The 22,398-nt window shown below is 45.9% G+C and overlaps 1 pseudogene; it reads right to left on the reverse strand.

Moving 5' to 3' along the window:
• Nucleotides 1-821: 821 nt before the first annotated feature.
• On the reverse strand, nt 822-21,333 carry LOC120839990 (annotated as a pseudogene).
• Nucleotides 21,334-22,398: the final 1,065 nt, after the last annotated feature.

The following is a 22,398-nucleotide window of genomic DNA, read 5'->3' on the forward strand; positions in this document are numbered from 1 at the left end:
TGAAATATTTTCACAATGTAGTTTTAGGCCTCGAGAGACTTCTACGCTTGCATCGTGTCGGCAGTAAATTAGCTCGGCGAAAATACCAGGTAGACAGCAAGGTGTCCCATCGAGATTGGCGGCAGAAACTTCGCTGACTTGGCGTCGGAGCGCCAGTGTTCCTTGCTCATGGCGTAGGGATCCTAAAAGGCAACTCTGTTAACTGACAGGATCCCGCTGTATCGCTGCTGCTCAGGTTCTGGCATCAAGCGCCAATAGTCGGACATGAGAAAATAAGAAAATACGACGCAGAAAGAAAAAAAAAATGCTAGAAACGCCGCAGCAGTTTTGGTCAGCGAACACGCAGTCCGAGTTGCAAAGGGGGAAAACGCGGCGAGAGCAGCCGCTCTTGCTATACCCCTCCTGCGCGTGCGCAAGTCTCGTGCCATGTTTGCAAAGAGCGCGCCGAGCGTCGGTGTATACATCTTCGTTTAAATCTAAGCACACATTTGTGTAACTTAGTACTAAAAAAGTTTATCATGGCGGCTGAAAATTAATAAAAAATATACAAATCCGCCTGTGGGACAATAATTATACTCGAAACATTGAACTTGTTTTATTACATTTTTATGATTATGTACACTTTTAAATTTGCTTCATATAAGTGGAAATTAATTAGGATTATAAGACTAATGCTTTAGTGCTAGTTGACATCAAGTTTTCAATAACGCACAGGAGGTATCTTTCGCATTGTTTTTTTATGTTCATCAGGAAGAATGCGTAGTATTTTTTTTGTGTGGCATTGTCTTTTTGAATTAATGCACACCACAATGCTGTTATTACTAAAACATGATTTTACTGTACAGGGCCTGACACGCCACAAACCGGACCTTTGGTGGCAAGTTTACTGCCTTTGTCGTATGAGTCATATAAGAATGGAGTCCACACAATGACTTTATTTTGGCTGACACTGATAATCTGCGGAATATACGTGATTCAATATTCCTATCTGTTTTTTTTTTTAATATTATACATTGCATGTTAAAAGTCTTCTGGAGTAAAACTGATAGAAGGATGATTTGTAGAGCCCGGCCACGAATCAGACCTTTTCAGACACATTAAGATAAAGGGTATTATTTTCTGCATATATTTTTTCCCCGGTACTGATGGTACTTGCACCATGGACAAGGCCAACTGCATTGGGCGTTTGTGGAGCACTGAAAAATAAAAGTATAATGGTAATTAGTCTTAGTATTAAATAACAAGTTTAAGGCAAATCAACTATATTTAAATTTATCTTTCTAGCTGCTATTTTTGTGACACGTCTATAAATCCAGAAATATAAAAACGAGCTTTAGAACAGGTGCGTTCAAAATTAAAAAAAAAAAAATACTTGGAGAATACTTTTTGGCACCGAAGTGATCTTGTAAGCACCTTAATATTTGAACATAAACAAAAAGTTGTGTTCTTATACTGATTTATACAGATTTGTTCATTTACTACTACTGCTAACTCAACCTTGTACATGATGATTGAAAACCTGAGACTGTGGCTTGAAAAACAGAAACTCGTGAAGTTGGAAGAGAAAGCGAGAGACAACGTCTCAAACTCAGCTAAAAACTTTATTGCCTCTACGGGTGGTGCACGAAAGCACTCGATGTCAAAAACCCCGTATCAAATGCCCCGCGGCGAACGCCCCGGCCTTTTTTCCCCGCTTTCAAAATTTCCCAGTTCCAAAAGCCCATGACGCGAACACCCCGTGTCAGGTGGCCGGGTCCTCAGCGCGAGGGCGGACCATTCTGCTTTAAACGAAGCGACCGTAAGTGCGCACGCAACCTGTGTAACAATCATGCCGTACTCGGGACTCAAGTAAGGAATAAATGAATAAAGCTTCCCCTTCTTCGGGCGCACGCTCTACATATTTCATCTTGTGGCGACGGTTCTATCAGAACTGTTAACCCGCAGGTCATGGCGCTGTACTTATTACATATACAGCACCAAACAGCACTTCCATTCTTACGTCGTTCTAAAAATATTTGCTCTGTCTAGGTAGATGAAGCCTATAATTCTACGTCCGAGTATACCTCTATGACAGCAGGGTGCGTGGTTGGTTATGCAGATTTATACGATTAGCACTTGTAGTACGTCATTCTAGGTTTTTCTACAGTTCAAATTTCTTTCACTTAAAAGAGCCTTTGCAGACTTTCAGCGAATCAGGCAAAGACAAAGAACAATGCTGGTTGAAGCGCGAAGAGGACCAGACGGGGGCAGTGAGGATGGGGCTTTTGGCACGGGGGAATACGGGACGGGGTAATGGGCCTTTTCCGGAGTTTCCACGGCGCATGCGCAGCAGCAGCAGACAGGAGTGCGCCATTTTTGGTGGCGTGGCGCGTCCGGCTCGGGACTGCGGGAGGCAGCGATAATCGCGCGTTTCGACGTTATCCGACGTGCCCCAACGCTGTTCCGTTGACGGCTGCAGCAACGAGAGCAAGCGTTGTCGCGGTTAAGGTTTCTTTCTACTAGCCTGCACTCGACGAAGCGGCAGCTGTGATTTCGGGCAATTGGACGGCTCCTCATGGCTGCCTTTAAAGCACTTCCGTGTTTCCAGTTGCCACTCCGAGGAGGGTTCACGATTTTGTTCCTTCATTTGTTATTGATGTGGAAATACGAGTCGGCAGATTGATTAGATATGATGTCATCTCGCTTATCTGCCCCTCAGAGCGAGCGCATCGGAGTTCACGTTTCTGAGACGGTGCGTTTTACTGGAGGAAGTGTTTGCTTGCTATAGTGACGGTCTCGCGTTGCTACGCGAACTGCCTGTCTACTTTTTGGTTGCTGTAAATACTTGAATTGCCCACAATTTCCAAATATTTATAAAGCACTCAGGTAAAGTGTCTACGCTGCACAGTTTGTTCCTATGTGCATACCCGGAAAGACAAATGTAAGCAGTTGTTTCACTACCGCAAACGCATCTGCTGGTATTGTGGTTAAATACGAAAGAGGAAGCAATCGACTTGACCTGTTCTTTCATGTACGTATCAAGTAAAAAACTCTACGGGCGCAAGACTCAAAATAGACAGGTGTGGCCGATTTCGTGTTTTTTTCTTCAGAACCTACAGTCACTCACAGCTACAGCCTAAAATAGGGTAACATCACTTCCAAGGCTCGCTCAGAAATCGGCGGCTGCACTTATACATCTTAGATATTTATTAAAAATGTATTTTAGTATTGAATTTAACGTTGTGAAATTTCAGATTGTTACTTCCTTCCAGTAAAAAATGAGACCATCAAACTGCCAGATTCAACTGCGCTCGCAATCGAATTAGTGGTTTTCGAACGCGTCCGCCGTTGACACGGGCAAACGTGTTTGCCCCTTCTTTCACAGGAATGAAGCTGCCCCTTGAAATGTCACAAGGTGAAATCTACCAGTTAAATACACCCTTGATGAACATTTGGGTTTGGTACGTGGAGGCGCCGAGTTTTTGGGCGATTTTAGGATGAGCCTTCACATTTGTGAGAATACATCTTTATCAATTAAACTTTTCGAGCAGGTTAGACAAATAGCTCGCAATTTAAAAGAAAAAAAAAGAGTTTGCCTTAACCGTAGTTTGTTCTCGAATACTTTCTGAATTTACTGCCGGTACCGCAAATAACATGAATCCTAGTTTAATTTAACCGTTTGTACCTTCTCATTTGTTGAAGAAAGCTTCAACTGTGCCGTCAGACATTCGGAAAAAATCTACAAACGTACAAGGTCGTCCGTAGTCAACACATCAATTGAAAAAATAAAGCGTACTCGTTGATCGCGTTGGGTAAAGGAAAAACAAGCGCTGAGCGCGTTTACCGCCCGCGTTCAGACAGCCAACATAGCTTAGAGCGGGCAGAAGCGGAAGCAAGGCAGGCCACCAACAACGTTTCTCCTGCTTGCCGATAGATGGCGCCCAACATTTGCGGAAAAGGCTCATTGAACACAGGGTTTTTGAAACGTGGGACTTATGGCGGGGCTTTTGCGATGGTGATTCTGCACGCGGGGCAAGCATGCTACACCCCTCATATACACCTCCCCCGAACGTCGAACGTCGTCACCACTACAACGGTTGATCACTGAACTACAAACAATACACCAGAATCACAATATAGAGAACCGCAAACCATACATTAAAAAAACGCGTGATACAAACAGAAACACAAGTCGTTACCACCGCATCCGGAAGGACTCCGACGCGGACAATGTAGCAGCAGCACATGGAAACACACAAGGACCGTCTCTAAGTTACCCCCCTTTCCCCTGAACTGAACCACGATTCACACACAGTCGCCAACAATGCACCCTATTACGATCCCGAACCTAACAAGGCAAACTACTCTGCGAAGCAGCCCCCTCCCCTTTTACGTTCAACCCACACTGGGTCTTTACAGTCGAAGAAGCTTTTTGGACTCACTTCCAATTTGCAGTGATGATTGGCTAATGCAATATCCCATAACTTGAAGGCATGTGCGGAGAGATTCGGGGTTAACACTCTGTTCACAACACTGTTTTCACATGATTTCAATTGTCTAGACTGACTCCTTTTGAGGCAGGACAAAAAGAATGTAAAAAAAAAAATGCATCGAGACAGATCTTTCTCATGTGTCAGTGGAGTAGTGTATGAAATTCCTTTGGAATGCGGCTTTAAATATGTGGTCAGACTGGAAGGGGCATTAATGATAGGTTGACAGAACATAAATGGAATGTGCGGATTAACCCTTCGAGCTCTGAACTAGCGGGGCATTTCCAGGAGTACAATGCATGTACAGCGAACTGGTCAGAGACAGAAATCGCACACAAAGAGCGTCAGGAGATGAGACGTGGTGCGAGAAACTGTTCGCATAAAAAGATCGGGAAATTGCATTAGTCAAACGTCACTGCAAATCGGAGTTGAGTCAAAAACGTTTCTTCGACTGTAAAGACCTAGTGTGGGGTGAACTTCAGAGGAGAGGGGGCTGGCTTCGCAGAGTAGTTTGCCTTGTTAGGTTCGGGATCGTAATAGGGTGCATTGTTGGCGACTGTGTGTGAATCGTGCTTCAGGTCAGGGGAAAGGGGGGTTGCTTCGCAGACGTGTTGTGCGAGGAATCGTTCGTATAAAAACGTCGGGAAATTGCATTAGCTAAGCGTCACACAACAATGGAAGTGAGTCGAAGACGTTTCTTCGACTATAAAAACCTAGTGTGGGGGGAACTTAAGAGGGGAGGGAGCTGCTTCGCAGAGTTGATTGCCTTGTAAGGTTCGGGGTAGTAAGGGGGGGCATTGTCGGCGACTGTGTGTGTCATGGTTCAGTTCAGGGGAAAGGGCGGTAAGTTAGAAGCGGTCTTTGTGTATTGCCAAGTGCTGGTGTTGCACTGTCCGCGTCGAAGTCCTTCTGGACGTGGTGTAGACGACCTTGTGTTTCTGTTTGTATCACGCTTCTCTATTTTTTATGTATTGTTTGCGGCTTGCTGTATTGTGATTTTGGTGCATTCTTTGTAGTTCAGTGATCAACCGTTGTGGTGGTGGTGACGTTCGAAGTTCGGGGGAGGTGCATATAAGGCATAGAGGCAATAAATTGTTTAGCTGAGTTCGAGACGTTGTCTGTCACTTTTTGTTTCTACTTCACGAGTTTCCGTTTTTCAAACCAGTCTCAGGTTTTCAATCCTCATGTACAACTTACACCAGCTCGCCTGCACTTTAACCGTTTTTTTCAACTCAACCTTGGCACCCACTCTGCATAAGATAACATGTACCCAGGAATGGGCCTGGTGCAATGGGAGGCCTCCGAATTATTTGATGCAATTTGAAACATTTTTCCCTTGAGAACGCAAGTACAGAATACATTACGGGTAAACTTCAATAAAACAGTTGTTAGCTAAAAGGTGAGTTAGGATATCTGATGAGGTGGCATCGTGATGTGAAAGAAAGTGCGTCTGAGCCAAGGATTGATTAGGCTGACGTACTGTGCGTTTGAAATAATGTGTATTATTGGTGTGTATGCCAATTACAGCATTCCTAATTAACAAGCTATAAAATTAACACAGTCCATACATTCTAGCTAGTCTGATAGATTCACGTAAAATTGCATTTATTGTGGGTAAAGCATATATTGATATTGTCACGAATGGCAAATGATAAGGTAGGCGAATACAGAAAAACTAAAAATAGTGGGATTTCCCTTGCTGCTCCCCGTCTTGGGGGATGACACAACACAGCGGTTCAACAGCACGCAAACGATTAATGACCGTTGTTGCCCACGCCGTGATTTCAAAAGCCTCGCGCATACGCTGCGAGGGCCCTTTTTCAGCTGCGGAGCGCCGCTCGCGTGGCCAGTGGCCCTTGGCCCCCTCGCGGTGCAGATGACCACTGACAATTGTCGGGGGGCCAACCTGGGCCAAACGTCAAAAAGCTGTAGCGAGCGTCGATAGCGGCAGTGGCAGGCGAAGGTCCGTCGGCATAACAGCTGGCGATTACGAGAGAGCCAGTGATTGAATCGGAAATACGGAGCACGCCTATTTATCTACTATCCTGGCCGTCTCGAATATTCCGCCTAGAATATTCGGGAAAGAGCTGGGGCAAAACTGTCTAGGCAAGGTTATTCTGGCCCCCCTATTGTTTACGATTGGGGCAAGAGCCTACGCGAATCTTTTAGATGAACGGAGAAGCGTATCTTCTCAATCATACGCGCGCCATTACTCTCAGCTTTAAAAGACCGTCGCCCCATATTTAAAACAAAACAAAATAATGGTAAACTAAAAACATCCGCTCAAAAAAAAAAAAATCCTCAGCGCTACCGAGCGTAGCGCTGAGGATCCGAGGTCGTTAAAGTCTAACGACTTTAACGACCTCGGATCGTAGTGGGTATCGTGATGATGTCTGCATTCAGTTGGGCACCATTTCGTAGTTGAGTTTCCAGAGGCGACGAAGTACCTTGTATGGTCCAAAGTACTGTTTCAACAGTTTTTTCTTTGAGGCCGCGGCAGCAAATGGGTGTCCACACCTACACTCTGTCCACGGGCTGGGAGTGAATGTCCCGACGATGAAGGTTGCAGCGGCCAGCTTCAACGCGCTGCTAATTTTGAATCCGGAGTCGGGCGACCTGGCGGAAATCTTCGGCCCGTTGAGCAACCACCTTGGCGCCGAAGGCTCCAATCGTCAGCGGGCTCGTGGGGTAGCATATCGCGTCCACCATGGTCTTTACTTTCCGACCATTTACCAACTGGAAAAATGGAACTTCAGTGTTTTATTGAACTTTCGTGTTGTAGGCAAACGTGACGCAGTGTAAGACCTCGTCCCACGCCTTGTGCTCCACTTCGATGTACATGGCGATCATGTCGGCGATGGTCTTGTTTAGCCGTTGTGTTAGCCCGCTCGTCTGCGGATGTTACGCCGTCGTTCGACGACGGCTGGTGTGGCTGAGCCGGAGGATCTCCTGAGTTAACTGCGCCAAAAACGACGACCCTCGGTGTGTAATAAGTTGTTCGAGCACCGTGGCTGAGGTCGATGGCCTCGACGAAGAGCTTGGCTATTTCCTCCGCGGTTCCCGACGGGAGTGCTTTGTTTAGGCGTACCTTGCGAAGTAATTGGTCGCGTCGATGATCAACCGGTCTCCTTGTGTCGATGGTGGGAACGGTCCAAGCATGTCCATTGCGATCTGCTGGAACAGCGCAGTTGGGGGAGTGATCGCCTACAGAAGACCTGCCGGCTTCGTCGGTGGTTTCTTGCGTCGTTCGCATTCACGGTCCGATCGGGCGCAGATGTGGACAGTCTTCAGGAGCTTGGGCAAGTAGTGTTTTTCTGGAATCTGTGCAAGTGGTCTGCTGCAGCCCAGGTGGCCGGATGTCGGGTTGTCGAGGCAGGCTTGAAATATCTCTTCTCGAAGACTTGTAGGGATCACCTGAAGCCACGTCGAGTCGCTGTCCTCAAAGTAGTCTTTGTAAGAAATACCCTGCCGAGCGGTGAACGTTACAAGGGCACATGAGAAGTCTAGAGATATCGTACCCTCTCGTCCCTCCATTAACCCTCACTACACCCAGAAAGTGATGGTCGTCGTCCTCGCCATCTTTGGCTCAGCCGGTCCGCAAGAACAACCTCCCCTACTTCACTCGCGTCACCTCTCTCTCTCTCTTTGCTCAGCCGGTAGCTGACTCGACGAGGGCTCTGGACAAGCGGTCGGCTTCGCTGTGTTTTCGGCCTGACTTCTAGATCACGGTCACGTCGTACTCTCACAGCCGTAGTCTTCATCAAGCGAGGCGTCGCGATGGGTCCTTCAGACTTGCTAACCAGCAAAGCGAGTAGTGGTCAGTGACCACTGCAAAAATGCTCCGGTATAAGTACAGGCGGAATTTCGTGATGGCCCAGGCGATAGCAAGACATTTCTTTTCGGTCATCGAGTAATTTTGTTCTGTGTTCGACAGCGTCCGACTTGCGCAGGCGATCACGCGCTCTGTACCTTCTTTTCGTTGTACCAGTACCGCGTTGATTCCTGTATTGCTGGAGTCCGTGTGAATTACTGTTTCGACTGATTGGTCGAAGGGGCTAAGAGCCAAAAATCAGTGTCGATTGGACTCGTCGCTTTAGTTCGTCCAATATTGTTGGTGTTCTTCTGCCCACTCGACGTTCACGGCGTCTTTCACGAGATACTTGAGCGGCGCAAAAAGCTTGGCGCAATCCCGAACGAACCGCCGGTAGTACGCGCAAAGTCTCATGAATCTTGCACGGCCTTCTTGTCGGTGGGCGGAGGAAATGTCGCTAAGACGCGAAGTAGTTTATTATGATACACGATAAAACGGGAAGTAAACAAATTCTGGTCACGTACACGGATGTAAACAAATTCAGACCACGTACGCGGCACGCGCCTTGGTTCCATCGTGTATCATCCTCCCACGTGACCATGACGTCACGTTCCCACGCCCATGGCCCCTCCCACGGACCGGTCCTCGGACCCCAATTTTCATAACCCGTCAATCATTCGGTAGAGTGACATGATGTTGACGTCAGTGGTCGGGTGGTACCTACCAAGGCCCGGTCCTGGAACCCAAATTTCGGGACCTGTCAATCCTTCGGCAGAGGGTTCGTCACATGATGATGACGCCAGAGGTCGCACACGTACTCGCCATGCGTTTCGGTTCCATCCTGTATCATCTTCCCACATGACCGTGACGTAACATTTCCCATAGCCCCTTTCCCATGGCCCATTACCTCGGCCTCCAATTTCGGGACCTGCAATTCTTATGAGTGTTCCCAGAGGGCGCGAATTCAGTTGAGTCATTCGCCAGAGGGTGACGTCACATGATGATGACGTCATATCGCGGGTAGGTCACATGACGACGAAGGACATGTGACATTTGAATCGCTACGCGGTAAATGCATTTTATTCGCTAAAAAGAGTTCTGCGGCGGCTGGGAATCGACCTCAGCACCTTATGCACAGGAGCCCGACACTCTACCGACTTAGCTACGAGCACATTTTTTTGTATTTATTACATGGAAAAAGGACAATAAAAACAATCAAGACACATTCTAACAGAGCTATCCCTTATTTACATTCAAACTGACTGATAATGGTCACATGAAATTACGAAGAAAGAGGGCTGTGGTAACATATTTCGAATGGGGTCACATCGCTAAAAGTCGGGAAGATGAACACATTTGTCAAGAAGGTTATACCATTCTGGACGTTTCTTGAGGTGGTCGTACACATTACGTACATGTGACACATTTTCTATGAAATTGGACTTTGTAGACCGTAAGGACCAGCATTTCTATCATCATCCTTGTTTTCCAAAGGCTATGCAGACCCATCAATGTGAACAGGTCATAAGGAAAAGTATAACTTTGGTTTAAAGGCAAAAAACGTATAGCATATGCACAGATATTCAAATCTTTCTTCAATGTCCTTTGTAGGACATCCCAAAACAAATAGGCGTCGGTGCAAAAAATAAAGCAATGTTCTATTGTTTCAGGCTGGTTGCACAAACGGCAGTTCACTGACCAAGGAACAAATATACCTTTTTCGCGAAGCCAAGGCTTTACCGGCAACGTTGAAGTGTGGAGCTTATCAAAGAATGACTTCGCTGTCGGTGAGACATGTAGCTTACACACACGTTTCAGGACGTCTTGTCCCGGGCCATTACTGAACATACTTAGGTAAAGGGGTATAGGAAATAATGCATCGATGAGATCAACATATAAAGCTTTCCGCGACACTTTAAATAAGTATTCCAAGGAAAAACGTGCTTTAAGGAGCTCTATTGAGCTCACAACCACTCCGAGGTATCCCAATGGACGAGATGTGCTCGCAGGCACTGTTGTAACTACCAAATACGGCAACGCACTTGAAAGCTCTGCCTGCATGTAAGTTCGAAGGAAGTCATGAGACACAGTTCTGAAGAACAAGAAGCGTGATATAATTTGTTTTAAAAAGACGCGTAAAAGCCCGAGACCGCCTTGCTCAACGGAACGAAACAGGTTATCTCGTCTCATGGGTTCCCAAGTGGAACCCCATACAAAAGTTGCAAACACTCTGTGAAACTTCTGAATGTGGCCTCTAGTACAGCAAATCACCTGAAGTGCGTACCAAAGTTTTGCTGCTAAGAAGATATTACAGGCTTTCGCCCGTCCATAAATAGACCACTGATTTACTTTCATTATTGCCGCTGAGTTTTCATCTTTTCAACCCTTTCTGTCCAATAATGTCCATTATTCCTAACGCAATTAAGGGTAGCTCCTAAGTACTGAGGGGCAATGCAGCTCCATGAAATGCCAGCGTACTTTGAAGGTGTTGTGGCCCATTGCCCGCACCAGAAGCCTGTACACTTTGCCTTGTTGATGAGCGCCCCAGTCGTGGAACAGAAGTTTTGAGCTAAAGCGAACACATTGTCTACGCTTCGTTTGTCCTTACAGAAGAACGCAATGTCATCCACATATGCCAACACTTTTACCTCTGTGGCTTAGAAACGGTATCCTTCTACAGTAGGGCTATTTAGTACGCTTAGACATAGGGGCTCTAAGTATAGTGCAAACAAAAGGGGGGACAAGGGGCATCCCTGTTTGACAGATGACTCTAGGCGAATTGGACCTGACAAAGAGCCATTAACTATAAGCCTAGTGGTACAATTGCGGTAGCATATCTTTATTCCTTTAAAAAGTGTTGGTCCTAAGTTTACGTGGCGGAGTATGTCGAATAGAAAAATATGGGAGACGCGATCAAAAGCTTTTGCTAAATCCACTTGAACCATAGCCACTTGATCTGCATGAGCACAACAGCTCTCTATTATTGTACGAGCTACGTGTATGTTTGTCTGTATCGTTCTGCCCTTAATTCCACAAGTCTGGTGATTGCCAACAAAGCTGAATGTGATGTATTGAAGTCGTTTTGTCAGAATTTTTGCAAAGATTTTGTAGTCCACATTGCAGAGTGTAATAGGGCGGTACCCTTCAACATTTAGGAGTTTATCTGCCTCTTTACTTTTTGGGATTAAAACTGTATGGCTCTTATAAAAAGAAGGTGGCAGTGTTTCCTGCTCACACGCTTCCAGAAATACTTTAAGTAAAAACGGGCTTAGGAGGTCCTTGTATTCTTTATGAAACTCTGCTGGGAGTCCATCGGGCCCTGGTGTTTTTGAATTTGGTAATTCATCTATCGCGCATTGTACTTCTTCCATTGTGATTGGTCTACCAAGGAGATCGCTCTTAAGCTGGCTAACCTGGGGCATCAAAGAGACTAGATATTTAGCTTTTTCTCTATTTATCGATTGCGTTTGCCGGAAGAGGCTCTGGTAGTGTGTTTCAAAAGCATTCATGATGTCAAGTTCGTCAGATAATGCCCCGTTACAATTCAGAAGTTGTATTCTTTTTGACTGTCTATTTCGAGTCTCATCGTCAAGTGCTCGTCGAGTGGGTGTCTTTGAGGATGGAAATCGTCTACAACGAGACCGTACTTGTGCTTCATTGGAACCGTTTTTGTTCGTGACTTTGTATCTGACATTTCACTCGTAGTATTTCTTCATGAAACAGACCAGGCGTCTCACACTCTAGCTCGTGGAGGGTCTGTAGGTTGCGTAAAAGAAGATTTTTGTCTTTCTTTGCATGGAATGATGTTTTGCACGAGCATTCAATTGCTTCATTCTTAATTTCTTGTTTAAATGAGTCCCACTGGGCAAAAATGCCGAATAGGTGGTTCGTACTCGCCTTATTAAAATGTTCTCGAACTCGCTTGCTAAACTCTTTGTCTTCTAATAGTCTCGTATTAAATTTCCATAAAGCCCAATTTGGTGATGATTTACGTTGTACGTCTCTACCGATGCACGCCCTTACAAGGCAGTGATCCGAAAAGGAAACTGGCTTTACGTCGTAGGCACTCAATTGTGCCAAAAGGGGTGGGGACTTGATACATAAATGCGATCCAGTCTCGCATTGCATGTTGCATGAAGATGGGTAAATCGATTAGAAACGTTTTGCGAAGCCCCAACGTCAAAAATGTAGTAATCAGATGTGAGACTGTTCAAAATTTCGGCACTGCTATCACGCCTTGTAGAAGGCACTGATCTGTCGCTAACGTTACACACACAGTTAAAGTCTCCGAACAAGACAATCTGCTTGTCTGTATCAAGAAATGGGGCAAGATTTTCAAAGAAAAAACGTCTCTCTCGCTCGCCGTTATAAGCGTAAATACACAGTAAACGAAAAAAAAATGCCCCGTAACAGAAAATCACAGCATATAAACCTTCCTTTGTCGCCAACGACATGTGACAGTGAAGAATAACCCAGGTTTTTTTTCAGAAACAAAAAGCACCCTCCCGACAAGCCATCAGCATGACTGACACATACCTCGTATGTCAAGAGGAAAGGGTCCAGTGCTCGAGCGGTGTCCTCATCAGACGATATCTTTGTTTCCTGAATGGCAACAAAGTCTATCTGTTCTTTTAAGAGGAGCCTATATACTTGGGACTGTCGCGCACGTGAACACAGTCCTCTGACGTTGAGGGTAGCGAAGCTGAGTGGGGGGCGTGCCATGGGCTACTAGTCGTTATGTAGGTAAAACATCATTGTCTTTCATCTCGTTGTCCGGCTGTGGAGCCACGCTGTAAGGCTCCTCTCAGAGCGCTGCTGGCTTGCGCTTTTCCTCTCCTCCCTCGTCGTTCTTGCTCTCCTTCTTGGCACCCATTCCAGAGGGCTGGGACGACTCAGACCTAGGAGCGGGTCTCTTGACGGATGCTCCATTGGATGTGGTGGAACGCTCCCGGCGAGGCAGTGGCTGTTGGCTGCAGGACGGCTCCTCTGTTACCTCGAAGATGGGGTACTCGTCTTCCGACCAGTTTCGCACGGTTGCTGTAGTGGTTATCGTAGAGTCTTCTTTTGATTGGCTCAGATGAGACATTATGCGAGACGGGATTGGTCGTTTGTGCTTCTTGGGAAGCAGTTTCCCGTTCTGTCCTTGGTGCTATGGAATCGATGACTTCTCCTGTACCGTCAACCATCTCACTGATGTCCATTAGGTGATCTTGAACAACGTCATCAAGAGGGGTTCTCACCTGTAGGAGCTTGTCGGCGTATGTCGATACACATTCGTCTGTAGAGTGTCCATAGCGGCGGCATTCGCCGCACCGAGGAGTTCTGCACTCTGGACGCATGTGCCCGATTCGGTTGCATCGGAGGCACATTGGAGGGCGACCAGGAACGATCACGAGGCTTCGGCAGCCGAAAACCGTGAGTTGGTGCGGGATTTGGGTGCTGTTCATCCCTTCACGGAGTGTTAACGTTACTTCCTTGTTTAAAGTCTCCATTTGCTCCATCCCTGGGCAACTCCACTTCTCGCGAACGATTGAACGAACCGTACCGTAGGGCGCTAGCGCCTCTTCGATTTGCTTGTTCTCCATGTGGACCGGCAGCCACGACAACTTGAGTTTAACGTCTCTGGTGTCTGGGTCGATGACTATGCATCTGTGTCCCTTCACACAGAGCTCGGCCTTGTTGACGAGCTTAGCTTTCGCCAAAGCGTTAGTACAAGTTACCATCCATACGTGGCTCATTTGGAATTGGCCGATTCCGATGATATCTTGAGCCTCAACCACTCCTCGTAAGGCATCACGGAAGTCAGGTGCGCGGTAGGGTCTCCCGGCAAGATCTCCATGCAGGAAAACAGAGTTTAGGCTCAAATTACCTGTGGGTAGACGAAGTAAGACGGTCCGGTGTTCAGTTGTCATGGTTTCCAAAGAACTGGCCGAAGCCTCAGCATTTCCCCGGCCAGTGGCCGGTGTATTTTCCTTGGAGAACATAAAGCGCGTCCGTTCGGAACGGCGTCACATTGCTTCTTCGACATCGTAACTCGTCCTAGTATTTCGTACGTTGAGCGCGCAATTCAGATCCCGTGTTGGAGATGTCGCGACGCTTGGATTATGTAACGGGATAGCTGAGTCATACGCCGGAGGATGTTATCGGGGAAGTGTGATGACGGAAGAGTCCAGGATTGTTGAGTCATCTGCCAGGGAAAAATACACTGTCACAATGACGCCACAGATATGTCGTCCGCCGCCGTGGGATTAGTGACGAGAAATGCATTGTCGCGTGTTTTCCCGGTGGGTCATGTGACCAACGTCACCTGATATTTGAATCGCTGCGCAGTTGACACCTCGGTTCATAGATGTCGCGTGTCTTTTGTTGCTAAGCGTCTTTGTTGTTAGGGCATGAGCGACATCTTGCGGTGTGGGTCTGACCTTGTGCCATCCGTTGCTGAAAAGTTGAATTGCGCGTCTTCCTAAGGTGTGCCCATCCGTATTTTCGCGTGCGCGCATTGCGTGTGAGTTGCCGAATCTGTTTGTAGATGACGCACACCTGAATCCTTTTGCTGGTGTGAACTTTTACCATTATCACGCGATATTTTTTCGCTAATTTTAGCGCCAGCTTGGTAGATGGAGTCAAATCTATCGCGCTCACGTCATCTCTCGCTAATTTTATCGTCATCTGCAGCTGCTGAACGGACCATTGTGGGAAATGGACCGAAGCGTGATCGCATCCATACGCGCTAAAAAAAAAAAAAAAAAAACGAGACAGATATGATGTTCCATTTTTTTATTATGATTATTCGCTCTAAAAACACACACACTTATAAATACAAAGACGGTATTGAAATTCACTCTACGCGAGAAAAAAAGCACTGGAAACACTTTACACAAAAATGTACAACACAAGCAGTATCAAAACATATCCGAAACAAAAAAAAAAAAATTGTGGAATAGCAGAGCAACGCGCGCGTTGCAATCCAAAAAATATTTACAAGGTCAGGGTGTGAGATGAGAAGGGAGATAGGATCCGGCTTCCGTACACTAGCAGATTATACAAAAATGGACACAAGAAGTTTTAAGGCACACCGGTGGGAAACGCGAACAATTGCGCTACAGTCCAAAATATTTACAAGGCGTGTGATGGGGGGAGGAGGCAGATCGCTCGCTTTCGAAAATGCTCTTGTGACCAAAAGGGAACGTCGTAATCCCGTCGCTGCAAATGTATCGCTTGTTGTCGAACGGATTCAGAGCAATCTTTTCGACCGCGATGCTTTTGTTCTCATTACGTTTTCGAGCAATCAAATGCTGCGTCACTCTGTGCAAAGTTTTCGTCTCTAGAGCGTGCTTGTACCGCTCGTAGGTGAACTTGCGAGACTCAGATTTCTTTACTCCCTTGGCTCTTACGCAACATGTGTTGCTGCTTGTTTGGAAGCTGTATAGCTTTGGTTTTAAGCAACAAAAAGCCACTAAGTGAGTAGTGGGATATTCATTTTTTTAACACACCGAGCCTCATTTTGTTTTCGGTTGAAAAGATCTTGTGACTCTCTGGATATCTAGATGTATCCAAGCATGCGTCTCGGAGTTGGAGCAGTTTGTCGTCTACGTCTGTTCCGTGAAGGTGTAGGAAGAAGGAATCCGTGTCGCAGTAAAAAGCCCTCACTGAGGGGATCGCACGACGAAGTTGATTATAAAAGAAGTCGTACATTACTATTTTTGATATCTCAAGAATCGAGAACCCTGCGTAGAGTGGTTGCTTGAGTTTGATCACTTTCGGAGCGAACTGGAAAATTACGACCTGCAAGCTAAGTGCTCAAAACTGCGTCAGGTTCGGCTACTGAAGCATTTTCAGTATGTCGTCCTCTTTAACGCAGAGTTTAATGTGTCCATGTTTACGTGCATTCTCGATCGTTTGGCCATATATGATGTTCATGAACAGTTTGAAAAGATTCTTCTGGAAGGAGTTAGTTGCTTGCTGTCTCAGCTGGTGGTTAAAATCAATAAACTCCTTCAAGAGCGCTCGCTGCGAGAATTTGAGGACTCGGTGAATTTTGGTGACCTCTAGTTCTAACTGGATGTATACTTTCAAAATCCGGTAGTGGAAAACGTATTTCGTTTTAAAGTAGAAAGTTGGGCTAGTTGGTTTTGGTTACACATAATGACAAATACACAGCGCAAAAGGACAAAAAGCGAAGAGACACACCGGACAGAACAGCGCTCTGTTCTATCCGGTGTGTCTCTTCACTTTTTGTCCTTTTGCGCTGTGTATTTGTCATTATGTATTTCGTTTTGTCGTGAAGTGTGAGTAACAACTTCTTATTGGATTCCTCTTTGGGCATTTCAAACTTGTCAATCAGACTTTTTTGATAGTCGAATAACCAATCGTAGGGAACACCTTGCTTCACCGGGGCCAAGGAAAAGTCAGAATGAGTCTCGTGCAAGTGATGAGGATATCTGAGGTCTACCTCCAGAATATAGCCCGTCGGAGCGTCATCTGCAACGTCACGAATATTCAGGCAGGCAATCTCGTCTTTCGTCATCCACTCAAAGTCCGACACTGGCAGGGCTTCTCTCATTCAGTCTGACCAGGGAAATGTTCCAGCTCGTGTAAGGAAGCACGGGCATTGCGAACTTTCCAATTCACCTTTACGCGCATGACGCGCGTGCTTGGACTCAAGGGACGCTAGTCGAGACGGCGTGCTTGAAAACATGTTTACTCAGAGTCTTTGTAGTTCCCGATCCCCACTGCAAGCGCTCTCTGGAAGAACAGCTAGCCTACCACAAGATGCCGTGGCAGCACTGTCAACAGTAAGGGCTCGAGCCGGGAGACGCTTTCTCACGCGTTCCGGAACAAAATACGAACAAAATCGCTCAAAACAATACGAAACAATACCAAAACATTTAAAACAAAAGATAGTTTTTTTTTCTGAACATTTTTGTTCACGCATTCCAGCGTGCGTGAACGCCACTCCTACAAGATGAGAACTAGAACTACTACAACGTGAGAACTACTACTATATCGTGAGAACTATCTGCCCAACGACTTCGCCGTGTCGTGTGTCAGCAATCCTTCTGACTGCACTAAGGATTAACTCAGGAAGGCTCATTGTTACTCTGCGATTAGGCATGGGGATTTCAGTAGTTTGGCGGAAGGTGGCGCGTTTTCTTTCACTAGTTCCATTACAAATAATATAAAAATGACAAGTTGTCAACAATTTCAGCGCAAAAATCGTTGTCCCTTTAAGTATTCGTGAGCTAAATGTTCTCGAGAATAAATTATTATCTAATTCATGCGATCTACAAGCGTCCCAACGTTTTAATAGGATAGTTTTGGCGGCCAGCGCCAACGTCGGCGTATTTGTGATCAGTGTCCAAAGTTCTTCAAACAGGACGTCGAGTGCGCAGCTCCCTAGTAATACTTATTCCAAGCACCTATCAAGAGACCGCTCAAATGTCACAGGCACTCCGAGACAAGATCCAGACAGCACCAGTCCCGCGCAACAGAAATCCGTCCTTGCACGTTGGCGCCGGAAGGGACGAGGCGAGGCTCTTCAATAGACCTACGATGACCAGAAGAACGTCAGGTACTCCGGCGCGGCAACGTATACGGACCGGACTGCAGCGGTTGGAAGTGTCATCGACCACAAAATGAACACGATCGTCAGAACATCAGTTCAAACCACCCTTCCAGTAGTGGATGAGGAGATGGCAATGACATTTACTATCACGAGCCCAACGAAGCACACCCGTCTTGTAATCCTTACTGACTCTCAAGCAGCTATCAGACGCTACAAAGCAGGCAGGATATCGCCGCAAGCAAACCAACTCCTACTTAAAAGTGGATATGGTATTTCCAACGTCAAGTTGGTGTGGACACCGGGACACGAGTCCGTCGAAAGGAATTGACGAACAATTGCCCGAGCAAGTATCCCCCCCCCCCCCCCCCCCCCCCCAATCCGCGCACCTTCACTACAAATGGACCATCCAGAACTGCTAACAATTCAGTTCTCAAAGATCTTTGCCCATCAGAGGGAAATGATATATCTTTCCCCCTCCGGAGCAAAACTTTTCTCGTGAGGAGGCTGCGGCTTGGCGTCAAATACAAACAAATACATAGACAGTTAGCTAACCTACACAAATTCTATCACGATAGATACTCTGATAAGTGCCCGCATTGTGGGGAGTATTCGACATTTCACCATGTAACGTGGTCATGCCTGTCTAATCTCTCTATCCCTCCCAAACCCAACACTACCAGCGAGACCTGGGAAGCTGCGCTGCTCAGCTCGTCTGTGCAAAGCCAGCGAGCGCTGATTGAGCGGGCGAAAATGGCGGTGGAAAGCACTGGAGCTCTAGACTAGGGGCCCCACCTATACTTCTTTTCAGCTTCGGTCCGAGCGTGGCCGATGTTATGAGCCGAAGGGCCAATCAAACAGCGAAAGAGGCACAACATCTTGGCGTGCTCTCTGCAGTTGATAGGACCAGCCGGTATTCGCCGTCTCTCGGTGCGCGCTTCTCCGCCGGCTAGTCCTATCAAGAGCAGAAAGCACGCCATGAGGCTGCGCTTTTCGCGCTCTTTGATTGGCCCTTCGGCACATAAGATCGGCCGCGCTCGGACCGAAGCTGAAACGAAGTATAGAACAAGTCTCTTTTTTTTTTCTTTAATAAAGTTGTTTTCTTCTCCTCCCACGATAAGAAAGGCTAGCCTAGCACAAGATGGCGTCGCAGCACTGTCAAGGACAAGAGCTCGTGCCGGGAGACGCAACGTCACGCGCTCCGAAACGAAAAAAAACAAAAGCGTTCGGAACGAAGTTAATTAAAACTAAAACGTTCGGAACAAAAGAGATGCCCATTTTGTTCCGAACGCTTTTGTTCACGCATCCCAGGGTGCGTGAACGCGACGCCGATGCCCAACGGCTTCCCCGTCACGTGTTGCAGCTTTGGCTCTGACTACTCTGGATTATCGCAGGACTGCTCATTTTTACTTTGCGATTAGGCATGAGGATTGCAGTATTTCTGGCGAAGGTGCCGTTTTTTTTTTACTTGTGGCAATAATAACAATGTACAAATTAAAAGTTCCGAAAGCTTCCGACGCGCAACTCATTGCCTATTTAAGTATTCATTTGATTTTAGCCTTTCCGAATAAACTCTTACCGAATGCAAGGGATTCATAAACGTCCCAATATTTTTATAGGGTACCTTTGACAGCTTGTGCCACCCTCGGAGCATCTATGGTTCGTATAAAAAGCACTTCAAAGTCAAAAGTTACACTTTCAATTTCAACTGGAGCACAGTCGACTTTGCAACTTCCCTGTGCCGCCTGCTTCTATCACGAAATGACCTCGGCCCAGAAATCTGCTGTGACCATATGTCCTGCGAGATGTTTGTTGTTAACGTGCGGGATTGTGATGATCGGGCCGATTTCTGCGATCCGCAGGATACATAGGAGGTGATGTGCAAGTGACTTATTTGAATGGAAAATCTTGAAAAACAGAGTGACTGTTCAATGCCAAGGTCCTATCTGTCTCTGGAAAGGCATTCAACAAGGACCAGGAGTGAACCTCTGGATGCATTCTTTCCCTCAAACATTTCACTAAAGTTTTTTTTTTTTTTTTTGCCTTTATGGAGAGTTTTCAGAAAGCATATCAAGCCGGAAACGAGAAAGAAAGCATTGTTTTACCTAGTTTTCTTCAGATTACCTGCGCATAGTCTGGATTGAGTGGTTGAATGTTAACCAGGTAAAAGTGGGTGGGGACGGATTCAATCTATTCGTGTAAATAGCGGTATATATACCGATATTAACCGGGTTTATATTCAGGAGACACGACTAATCGTTTCAAATGCCGTGAGGATTTGCCGAAAACAATCGAAAATATCGAGACTCTTACTCCTCTGTCACAGTATTGGTCAGCCGCTTTTTTGTAGCCATCATTTCCACGTATGCATGTCCCGACTAAGTTGGCACTGCGGAAAAGAAAATTATGAATCAGTCTCAGTTTAGCCTAAAAATACAAAAAAAAACGAACAATACCGTACAAAGTTCGCTAAGTATAAACGTCAATTTGCATGTTGCTATGCCAAGCCTGCCCTTCTTCTCCGGAAACCTCGGTTTAGAGGGACATCCCGAAATGCAATGTGTTTTTTGTGGCCTACGTTAAAAAACGACAACAAAATAAGAACGTTCTTTTCTAGCTTGCTTCTTTAATAGTCTAAAATTGCGGATGCGGGATTTTTTCAGATTTTATTTCGTTTGGTGATGGAGACAAATATATGGGTATTCGCAACTTTCAGCGATGGTGGTACCACGGCGTGAGAATGGCGCTCTCTACTGCTGGATGATAGGCGTGCTAATAAAGGTGCTTGCCTATACCTGCCTGACGCGAGAAGATAAAGTAAAGCTCTAATACCGATCGTACATAAGAACACCAGGATTACGCGTAGCAGACCCAGCCTCATACTGGTGTTGTACGACGATCGTCAAGATGACAACCAATTTGAAAGGCGCCAGTGCGCCCCCATAGGCCGTGAAGTTTGCGAATCGATACTAGGTATAATTATTAGCTCCTCCTTGACATATTTCAGCATTTCTTAAACCGTTTTTTTTTTTTAGCGTACTTAATTTTTTTATTATTATTTAATGTACCTCAAAGCGCCCCTTCGGGCATTGTATGAGGGGTAATGCACGTTTTTGGACAAAAATACTGAAACAATAACTTTCGTACATATTTTCTTTTCTTAAGCCATAGAACAATGAAGCATCAATGGCTATACTTTCAACGGCACATTGCAATAAAATTTTTTTAACGTAGCATACTTTAATGGAGCCTCGGCATATACTTGTTTTACGGCATGCTTCCTTAAGGTGCATTAAAAGGAAGACAGCTGAAGTGCACAAATCAAAGTGGATTGTGTGCGATCACACTCATTATAATAGTTTTTTTTTAATTTTTACGCTAACGATTGACTGAATTTATTGAAATAAAGCGTTATGATATTAATAATTATGTGGAAGCACTCACGTGACAAGCAGAGAAACGGCCATTAAATAAAACGTCGTTGATCTCATTCTACCGTCCGGTGCTTCACCTTTCTAGACTTTGAGATGGACAGAAATACAACACGAAGGCGAAGGCCTCCTCCTTAAGTGTTTTCTATACATTAAATTTCTCACTTCAGCCAGGCGCTATTTATTTAGCGACCGGCGACACAAAGGAAGAAAAACCTCGTAAACATGCACGCTATCAAGCAACTAAGCCATTCAAAAAGGTTATACGTCCGATGTTAATTTTGTGAAGACTTGCGTCTCACAGGAACGGTGGGATGCTCTATTGTTGCCCCTTGTGCAACCATCTCGCGGCTGACCCAGCGAAAGGGCAGGTGGTAGGAAGTCGAAAACGCCGCTCAGCTGCTTTGACGTTGCCACGCATTTTAGACAAGCCTATAAACAAAGCACGCACTTAACATTATTGTGAATTGACCGATGTTGTGGCTTTCGATATTTCCCTAAAAATGAATAATTAAAATAGACGTTTGTTTTATTAATTGAAGTTGATTTGGTAGAACTTATTCAAGACGTAAGTGAACGAAATGCTATCTATCTACAGAAAGGATAGAAAAAAAGTATTGCCGATTTTTTTTCTCTTTTTTTTTTTTTTTTTTTGTTTTGCACCTTTTTGTGCAAGGCCATTATTTTAGCGGGAAATTATAATTCGGTTTGTAGATGTCGGTGAAATGGAAGAAAGCACCGATGACGTGGTCGGGCTAACTGTGTAGTGCAGAGTATATACAGTTCAGACGAATATCAAAGAGACTTGAAGGAAACGTGTGAATAAAAATTAGGGCCATTAGCCTCGTGCGGTGGCGGCGGACGCTGTGGCCATAGAGTCTCACACTCGTCGATTCTATTTGCTGCTTTCCTTGACGTACAGCTCAAATGAGCACGGTATGGATTACCGTCGCATCGCGATGTACGTAGGCTCAAGTTTTCGAGTTCGTCTCTTTTATTCCGAGGTGACGGTTCACACGTCAACAGGGATTCAGCTGGAACATGCATCGGTAGCTACGCTAGTGACGAGACGCCGGACGAACACTTCCTTTGACGAACTCACGTGAGTATGGAGACCGAAAAAGT

This window comes from Ixodes scapularis, unplaced genomic scaffold (genome assembly GCF_016920785.2).
Source record: "Ixodes scapularis isolate PalLabHiFi unplaced genomic scaffold, ASM1692078v2 PGA_scaffold4__175_contigs__length_147842914, whole genome shotgun sequence".
Taxonomy (NCBI): Eukaryota; Metazoa; Arthropoda; class Arachnida; order Ixodida; family Ixodidae; genus Ixodes; species Ixodes scapularis.